General features: G+C 45.7%; 1 non-coding gene across 1 annotated transcript; it reads left to right on the plus strand.

Annotated features, from left to right (window-relative positions):
- The first annotated feature begins 8,148 nt into the window (after positions 1-8,148).
- Trnan-auu (transfer RNA asparagine (anticodon AUU)) lies at positions 8,149-8,220 on the plus strand. Its single transcript has one exon. It is a non-coding gene; the product is annotated as a tRNA-Asn (tRNA).
- The last annotated feature ends 1,733 nt before the right edge of the window (positions 8,221-9,953 follow it).

Below are 9,953 nucleotides of genomic sequence, written 5' to 3' on the forward strand. Positions count from 1 at the left end.
TGTATTTTGCATGAAACAAAAGCGCAAAACAGACAGCAGAAACGCGCAAAGAAGATGGATAGAAAACAAACGAATATACAAATTACACCGAACAAAAAAAAAACTAAAACAAAAACAAAAAACAAAAAAATGGATAAGGCGTCGGACTCCAAAAAAAAATTGATAAGAAAAAAAAAGTGGTTAAGGCGTTGGACTGCTAATCCAATTTTAAAAAAAAAAGTGGTAGAGCACTGCTCTAATAAACCAGGCATCGTAAGTTCCATCCTCACAGGAGAAAGACGAATTAAAAAAAAAAAAAAAATGATCAGGCGCCGGACTTCAGATCTGAAGATTACAGGCTCGAATCCTGTCACGTTCGTGTTTTTCCAATTCTGAAAAAGAAACATACCGTTTTGATGTAGCAATTGAGCAGTACGAAACCGTCTGAATGTTGCTGTTGACAATTTTTTGCTTGGAGTTGCTCTTGAGCTTGAAACACACACACAACAAGACCGGTGTTAACTAGCGTAATGGTCGGCAGGGTGCCGTCACCGCGAGTTTTGACTGGCACTTGCACATCTAAGACAACGTCGGAGAGTAACTCGTTCGGCATTTGAGTCACATCAAGTATGTGTGTTAATTTTGACGCCACTAGCTCTGCATGTTTTCATGCAATTCCTTTACCTCTCAGAAATGATTATGAAATAAAAGTGAAGTACGTGACGAGTGTGACGATAGGAAAGCATTAGGCAGCATGGAGAGATTCTGTATGGGACCACCCAACCCAAACGAGTCCTGTGTGACGTGCTACCTGGCAAGTTATAACAGAGGAAGCCGGCTAGCTCAGTCGGTAGAGCGTGAGGCTCTTAATCCCAGGGTCGTGGGTTCGAGCCCCACACTGAGACAAACGGAATTTTGTTCCGCTGTAGATGTAAATTACCGTTTTTTCTGATTAACGTGATGTAATGTAAATAGCAACTTTAAACTTTGCCTACGTCTCTGTCAGTAGCAAGGAAACTGTATTTGAAGGTGAAGGTGATTTTGTAGACATGTGTGAAAGACATGTTCTGAAATGCAAGTGTTGTTGTTTGGAGAGCACATCGGTTACGTGTCAGAGGTGTAGCCAAGCAGTAATGGGTCGCCATAGCTGCAAATATTAGAAGCTAATATGAAGTGTTGTCAGCTGAAGTCTGATGATGCAGGCGACCGTAAGGCCGAAGTACGCAAGAGTACCGCTAGGCCGCGCCTCTTTAGCTCAGTGGTAGAGCACTGGTGTAGTAAACCAGGGGTCGTAAGTTCCATCCTCAGAGGAGGAAGACGAATTTTGGAAATCAGTTTCGCGTCGTGGCCGTATAGGAAACAGTATCTGTGATGACGAACAATTAGCGACAGGCGTTTTATTAAGAACTACTCTCAGATGTGATTAAGGCGAATGGCGCAGATAAAGCATTTGCCAAAGCGGTACAGCATAAGGTGGGACGAGGCAGTCTGAATTACATTTTATACATGTATTTCTCACATATCTCAGAGCCTCTCGCGGTCGTCGTCGTCGTCGTCGTCGTCGTCGCCGCTTCTGCAGAAGTAGCAAATGGCCATCGTAGGAAATGCGGCGAGGGTCGCCCTGCCTTCGATTCCGAATGCACAAAGTGTGTGGTCTTGTTTCCCAGTCTATATTTGGTCGGTCTCGTAAGAGGTTGAATGTAACGAATGGGTGGGAAAGAGCAAGGGGCAGCGGCTGTGCAGAACGAAAACACAATTCCTCAGAGTTTGAGCGTTTCGAGATGACTCGTATACAAGTTATAGTTGGTCGTCAGTGACCTTGTGGCCTAATGGATCAGGCGCCAGACTTCGGATCTGAAGATTATAGGCTCGAATCCTGTCACGCTCGTGTAATTCCAATTCTGAAAAAGAAACATACCGTTTTGATGTAGCAATTGAGCAGTACGAAACCGTCTGAATGTTGCTGTTGACAATTTTTTGCTTGGAGTTGCTCTTGAGCTTGAAACACACACAACAAGACCGGTGTTAACTCGCGAAATGGTCGGCAGGGTGCCGTCACTGCGAGTTTGGAATGGCACTTGCACATCTAAAACAACGTCGGAAAGTAACTCGTTCGGCTTTTGAGTCACATCAAGTATGTATGTTAATTTTGACGCCACTAGCTCTACATGTTATCATGCAATTCCTTTACCTCTCAGAAATGATTATGAAATAAAAGTGAAGTACGTGACGAGTGTGACGTTAGGAAAACATTAGGCAGCATGGAGAGATTCTGTATGGGACCACCCAACCCAATCGAGTACTGTGTGACGTGCTACCTGGCAGGTATTATCCGAGGCAGCTGGCTACCTCAGTCGGTAGAGCGTGAGACTCTTAATACCAGGGTCGTGGGTTCGAGCCCCACACTGAGCCAAACGGAATTTTGTTCCGCTGCAGATGTAAATTACCGTTTTTCTGATTAACTTGATGTAATGTAAATAGCAACTTTAAACTTTGCCTACGTCTCTGTCAGTCGCAAGGAAACTGTATTTGAAGGTGAAGGTGATTTTGTAGACATGTGTGAAAGACATGTTCTGAAATGCAAGTGTTGTTTTTTGGAGAGCACATCGGTTACGTGTCAGATGTGTATCCAAGCAGTAATGGGTCGCCATAGCTGCAAATATTAGAAGCAAATATGAAGTGTTGTCAGCTGAAGTCTGATGATGCAGGCGACCGTAATGCTGAAGTACGTAAGATTACCGCTAGGCCGGTCCTTCTTTAGCTCAGTGGTAGTGCACTGGTGTAGTAAACCGGGGGTCGTAAGTTCCATCCTCAGAGGAGGAAGACGAATTTTGGAAATCAGTTTCGCGTTGTGGCCATATAGCAAACAGTACCTGTGATGACGAACGATTAGCCACAGGCGTTTTATTAAGAATTACTCTCAGATGTGATTAAGGCGAATGGCGCAGATAAAGCATTTGCCAAAGCGGTACAGCATAAGGTGGGACGAAGCAGTCTGAATTACATTTTATACATGTATTTCTCACATACCTCAGAGCCTCTCGCGGTCGTCGTCGTCGTCGTCGTCGTCGTTCGTCGTCGTCGTCGTCGCCGCCGCCGCCGCTTCTGCAGAAGTAGCAAATGGCCATCGTAGGAAATGCGGCGAGGGTCGCCCTGCCTTCGATTCCGAATGCACAAAGTGTGTGGTCTTGTTTCCCAGTCTATATTTTGTCGGTCTCGTAAGAGGTTGAATGTAACGAATGGGTGGGAAAGAGCAAGGGGCAGCGGCTGTGCAGAACGAAAACACAATTCCTCAGAGTGTGAGCGTTTCGAGATGAGTCGTATACAAGTTATAGTTGGTCGTCAGTGACCTTGTGGCCTAATGGATCAGGCGCCAGACTTCGGATCTGAAGATTATAGGCTCGAATCCTGTCACGCTCGTGTAATTCCAATTCTGAAAAAGAAACATACCGTTTTGATGTAGCAATTGAGCAGTACGAAACCGTCTGAATGTTGCTGTTGACAATTTTTTGCTTGGAGTTGCTCTTGAGCTTGAAACACACACAACAAGACCGGTGTTAACTCGCGAAATGGTCGGCAGGGTGCCGTCACTGCGAGTTTGGAATGGCACTTGCACATCTAAAACAACGTCGGGAAGTAACTCGTTCGGCTTTTGAGTCACATCAAGTATGTATGTTAATTTTGACGCCACTAGCTCTGCATGTTATCATACAATTCCTTTACCTCTCAGAAATGATTATGAAATAAAAGTGAAGTACGTGACGAGTGTGACGTTAGGAAAACATTAGGCAGCATGGAGAGATTCTGTATGGGACAACCCAACCCAATCGAGTACTGTGTGACGTGCTACCTGGCAGGTATTATCCGAGGCAGCTGGCTACCTCAGTCGGTAGAGCGTGAGACTCTTAATCCCAGGGTCGTGGTTTCGAGCCCCACACTGAGCCAAACGGCATTTTGTTCCGCTGCAGATGTAAATTACCGTTTTTCTGATTAACTTGATGTAATGTAAATAGCAACTTTAAACTTTGCCTACGTCTCTGTCAGTCGCAAGGAAACTGTATTTGAAGGTGAAGGTGATTTTGTAGACAAGTGTGAAAGACATGTTCTGAAATGCAAGTGTTGTTGTTTGGAGAGCACATCGGTTACGTGTCAGATGTGTATCCAAGCAGTAATGGGTCACCATAGCTGCAAATATTAGAAGCAAATATGAAGTGTTGTCAGCTGAAGTCTGATGATGCAGGCGACCGTAATGCTGAAGTACGTAAGATTACCGCTAGGCCGGTCCTTCTTTAGCTCAGTGGTAGTGCACTGGTGTAGTAAACCAGGGGTCGTAAGTTCCATCCTCAGAGGAGGAAGACGAATTTTGGAAATCAGTTTCGCGTTGTGGCCATATAGCAAACAGTACCTGTGATGACGAACGATTAGCCACAGGCGTTTTATTAAGAATTACTCTCAGATGTGATTAAGGCGAATGGCGCAGATAAAGCATTTGCAAAAGCGGTACAGCATAAGGTGGGACGAAGCAGTCTGAATTACATTTTATACATGTATTTCTCACATACCTCAGAGCCTCTCGCGGTCGTCGTCGTTGTCGTCGTCGTCGCCGCCGCCGCCGCTTCTGCAGAAGTAGCAAATGGCCATCGTAGGAAATGGGGCGAGGGTCGCCCTGCCTTCGATTCCGAATGCACAAAGTGTGTGTTCTTGTTTCCCAGTCTATATTTTGTCGGTCTCGTAAGAGGTTGAATGTAACGAATGGGTGGGAAAGAGCAAGGGGCAGCGGCTGTGCAGAACGAAAACACAAATCCTCAGGGGTGTGAGCGTTTCGAGATGAGTCGTATACAAGTTATAGTTGGTCGTCAGTGACCGTGTGGTCTAATGGATCTTCATGCCCTAGCCCTGTATCTGAAACGCTCATGGCAGATACTGACCGCCAGCGAGGACACCGTCACGAAGCAGCTCTATCAACTGTCCCGCCCCCGCAATATATCTCCGCCAGTGGACATTGGCCACGTCGGCCCGCACTTTCAGCATATAGCACTGTATTACCTTGAAAGTAGCTATCTCGACGACGAGCTTTTCAAGAAGCCGACGGTAAAACTGTACCGCCACTTACTTCGGCCGTCACTGCCTGGCCCCTTGGAAAAGAAGTATCCGGCTTGCAATTGGTCCCTCGTTTGGGCTAACATCCATAATCCAACGCTTCCGACAGATGTCCGCTCCAAATGGTATGACGTGGTCGCTGACACTATTCCGACGAAAGAAAAGCGGCACAGGATTAATCTTGCACCCAGTCCCTACTGCGACTTGTGCCACATGGTTGAGACTATTGCACATCTGTTTGTCTGCAAGGATCAAGTGCACATCTGGAATTGGACGCGCAAAAAACTTGCTGTGCTCAACCGGACTGCGCCTCATGCGATTCAGATCCACGACATTCTGCGCCCGGAATACCGACTCTTCCCTGCAGCCAAACATAACAGATACCTATGGCTTATGGGACATTTTATCCACTATATTCTGTCCGGCAGTGCGCCTAATGTCTTAGATTTTCAAGTATATCTCTCACACCAACACTATCGCACAACCAACCAATATGGGCACCGGTATCAGTCAACATTTCAAAATTTTCTTCACATCGTCCTTGAGATGAAGTAGGACGTGGATAACATGAATATCGGTTATAACAATTCGTTTTTCCTGTACTATAGTCAAGGTTATACTCACTGCAAAGACTTCCATTTGTCTCATTGTGATTCTGAATAAAGCAACGTATGAGATCAAGAATATGTCCTTTCCAGGAGCAGTTATTTCTACGACATATTAAATTTGGTGTATTTTGCATGAAACAAAAGCGCAAAACAGACAGCAGAAACGCGCAAAGAAGATGGATAGAAAACAAACGAATATACAAATTACAACGAACAAAAAAAAACTAAAACAAAAACAAAAAACAAAAAAATGGATAAGGCGTCGGACTCCAAAAAAAAATTGATAAGAAAAAAAAAGTGGTTAAGGCGTTGGACTGCTAATCCAATTTTAAAAAAAAAAGTGGTAGAGCACTGCTCTAATAAACCAGGCATCGTAAGTTCCATCCTCACAGGAGAAAGATGAATTAAAAAAAAAAAAAATGATCAGGCGCCGGACTTCAGATCTGAAGATTACAGGCTCGAATCCTGTCACGTTCGTGTTTTTCCAATTCTGAAAAAGAAACATACCGTTTTGATGTAGCAATTGAGCAGTACGAAACCGTCTGAATGTTGCTGTTGACAATTTTTTGCTTGGAGTTGCTCTTGAGCTTGAAACACACACACAACAAGACCGGTGTTAACTAGCGTAATGGTCGGCAGGGTGCCGTCACCGCGAGTTTTGACTGGCACTTGCACATCTAAAACAACGTCGGAGAGTAACTCGTTCGGCATTTGAGTCACATCAAGTATGTGTGTTAATTTTGACGCCACTAGCTCTGCATGTTTTCATGCAATTCCTTTACCTCTCAGAAATGATTATGAAATAAAAGTGAAGTACGTGACGAGTGTGACGATAGGAAAGCATTAGGCAGCATGGAGAGATTCTGTATGGGACCACCCAACCCAAACGAGTCCTGTGTGACGTGCTACCTGGCAAGTTATAACAGAGGAAGCCGGCTAGCTCAGTCGGTAGAGCGTGAGGCTCTTAATCCCAGGGTCGTGGGTTCGAGCCCCACACTGAGACAAACGGAATTTTGTTCCGCTGTAGATGTAAATTACCGTTTTTTCTGATTAACGTGATGTAATGTAAATAGCAACTTTAAACTTTGCCTACGTCTCTGTCAGTAGCAAGGAAACTGTATTTGAAGGTGAAGGTGATTTTGTAGACATGTGTGAAAGACATGTTCTGAAATGCAAGTGTTGTTGTTTGGAGAGCACATCGGTTACGTGTCAGAGGTGTAGCCAAGCAGTAATGGGTCGCCATAGCTGCAAATATTAGAAGCTAATATGAAGTGTTGTCAGCTGAAGTCTGATGATGCAGGCGACCGTAAGGCCGAAGTACGCAAGAGTACCGCTAGGCCGCGCCTCTTTAGCTCAGTGGTAGAGCACTGGTGTAGTAAACCAGGGGTCGTAAGTTCCATCCTCAGAGGAGGAAGACGAATTTTGGAAATCAGTTTCGCGTCGTGGCCGTATAGGAAACAGTATCTGTGATGACGAACAATTAGCGACAGGCGTTTTATTAAGAACTACTCTCAGATGTGATTAAGGCGAATGGCGCAGATAAAGCATTTGCCAAAGCGGTACAGCATAAGGTGGGAGAAGGCAGTCTGAATTACATTTTATACATGTATTTCTCACATATCTCAGAGCCTCTCGCGGTCGTCGTCGTCGTCGTCGTCGTCGTCGTCGTCGTCGTCGTCGTCGCCGCCACCGCTTCTGCAGAAGTAGCAAATGGCCATCGTAGGAAATGCGGCGAGGGACGCCCTGCCTTCGATTCCGAATGCACAAAGTGTGTGGTCTTGTTCCCCAGTCTTAATTTGGTCGGTCTCGTAAGAGGTTGAATGTAACGAATGGGTGGGAAAGAGCAAGGGGCAGCGGCTGTGCAGAACGAAAAACAATTCCTCAGAGTGTGAGCGTTTCGAGATGAGTCGTACACAAGTTATAGTTGGTCGTCAGTGACCATGTGGCCTAATGGATCAGGTGTCGGACTTCGGATCTGAAGATTACAGGCTCGAATCCTGTCACGCTCGTGTTTTTCCAATTCTGAAAAAGAAACATACCGCTTTGATGTAGCCATTGAGCAGTACGAAAGCGTCTGAATGTTGCTGTTGACAATTTTTTGCTTGGAGTTGCTCTTGAGCTTGAAACACACACAACAAGACCGGTGTTAGCTATCGAAATGGTCGGCAGGGTGCCGTCACCGCGAGTTTTGAATGGCACTTGCACATCTAAAACAACGTCGGAAAGTAACTCGTTCGGCTTTTGAGTCACATCAAGTATGTGTGTCAATTTTGACGCCACTAGCTCTGCATGTTATCATGCAATTCCTTTACCTCTCAGAAATGATTATGAAATAAAAGCGAAGTACGTGACGAGTGTGACGTTAGGAAAACATTAGGCAGCATGGAGAGATTCTGTATGGGACCACCCAACCCAAGCGAGTACTGTGTGGCGTTCTACCTGGCAGGTATTAACCGCGGCAGCCGGCTAGCTCAGTCGGTAGAGCGTGAGACTATTAATGCCATGGTCGTGGGTTCGAGCCCCACACTGAGCCAAACGGAATTTTGTTCCGCTGCAGATGTAAATTACCGTTTTTCTGATTAACGTGATGTAATGTAAATAGCAACTTTAAACTTTGCCTACGTCTCTGTCAGTAGCAAGGAAACTGTAATTGAAGGTGAAGGTGATTTTGTAGACATGTGTGAAAGACATGTTCTGAAATGCAAGTGTTGTTGTTTGGAGAGCACATCGGTTACGTGTCAGAGGTGTAGCCAAGCAGTAATGGGTCGCCATAGCTGCAAATATTAGAAGGAAAAATGAAGTGTTGTCAGCTGAAGTCTGATGATGCAGACGACCGTAAGGCCGAAGTACGCAAGAGTACTGCTAGGCCGCGCCTCTTTAGCTCAGTGGTAGAGCACTGGTGTAGTAAACCAGGGGACTTAAGTTCCATCCCCAGAGGAGGAAGACGAATTTTGGAAATCAGTTTCGCGTCGTGGCCGTATAGCTAACAGTATCTGTGATGACGAACAATTAGCGACAGGCGTTTTATTAAGAACTACTCTCAGATGTGATTAAGGCGAATGGCGCAGATAAAGCATTTGCCAAAGCGGTACAGCATAAGGTGGGAGAAGGCAGTCTGAATTACATTTTATAGATGTATTTCTCACATATCTCAGAGCCTCTCGCGGTCGTCGTCGTCGTCGTCGTCGTCGCCGTCGCCGCCACCGCTTCTGCAGAAGTAGCAAATGGCCATCGTAGGAAATGCGGCGAGGGACGCCCTACCTTCGATTCCGAATGCACAAAGTGTGTGGTCTTGTTTCCCAGTCTATATTTGGTCGGTCTCGTAAGAGGTTGAATGTAACGAATGGGTGGGAAAGAGCAAGGGGCAGCGGCTGTGCAGAACGAAAACACAATTCCTCAGAGTGTGAGCGTTTCGAGATGAGTCGTATACAAGTTATAGTTTGTCGTCAGTGACCGTGTGGCCTAATGGATCAGGCGCCGGACTTCGGATCTGAAGATTACAGGCTCGAATCATGTCACGCTCGTGTTTTTCCAATTCTGAAAAAGAAACATACCGTTTTGATGTAGCAATTGAGCAGTACGAAACCGTCTGAATGTTGCTGTTGACAATTTTTTGCTTGGAGTTTCTCTTGAGCTTGAAACACACACAACAAGACCGGTGTTAACTAGTGAAATGGTCGGCAGGGTGCCGTCACCGCGAGTTTTGACTGGCACTTGCACATCTAAAACAACGTCGGAAAGTAACTCGTTCGGCTTTTGAGTCACATCAAGTATGTGTGTTAATTTTGACGCCACTAGCTCTGCATGTTATCATGCAATTCCTTTACCTCTCAGAAATGATTATGAAATAAAAGTGAAGTACGTGACGAGTGTGACGTTAGGAAAACATTAGGCAGCATGGAGAGATTCTGTATGGGACCACCCAACCCAAACGAGTACTGTGTGGCGTTCTACCTGGCAGGTATTAACCGCGGCAGCCGGCTAGCTCAGTAGGGCGCAGTCTGCCTGCGGCAGCGGTGGTGAGCGGACCTCCAGGGCCAGCGCGCTGCGGCAGGAAGTGTTTACGTCAGGCGGTGAGTCGCGTGCTTACCGCGTCTGCTTATTAGTATTCGTTCCGTTCTGTAGGATCTGATATGGAATTATGAATCCGACTAACAGGAAAGATACCTTGAAGTTTACCTTTGATAGGAACTTTTCGAAACCAAATTCGTTTGAAGTTGAAGCATGGGTAGAGGAAACAGCTAAGATTACTTTTGATGACATTGT

The sequence above is a fragment of the Schistocerca gregaria genome, chromosome 1, assembly GCF_023897955.1.
Source record: "Schistocerca gregaria isolate iqSchGreg1 chromosome 1, iqSchGreg1.2, whole genome shotgun sequence".
In the NCBI taxonomy this organism is placed as follows: Eukaryota; Metazoa; Arthropoda; class Insecta; order Orthoptera; family Acrididae; genus Schistocerca; species Schistocerca gregaria.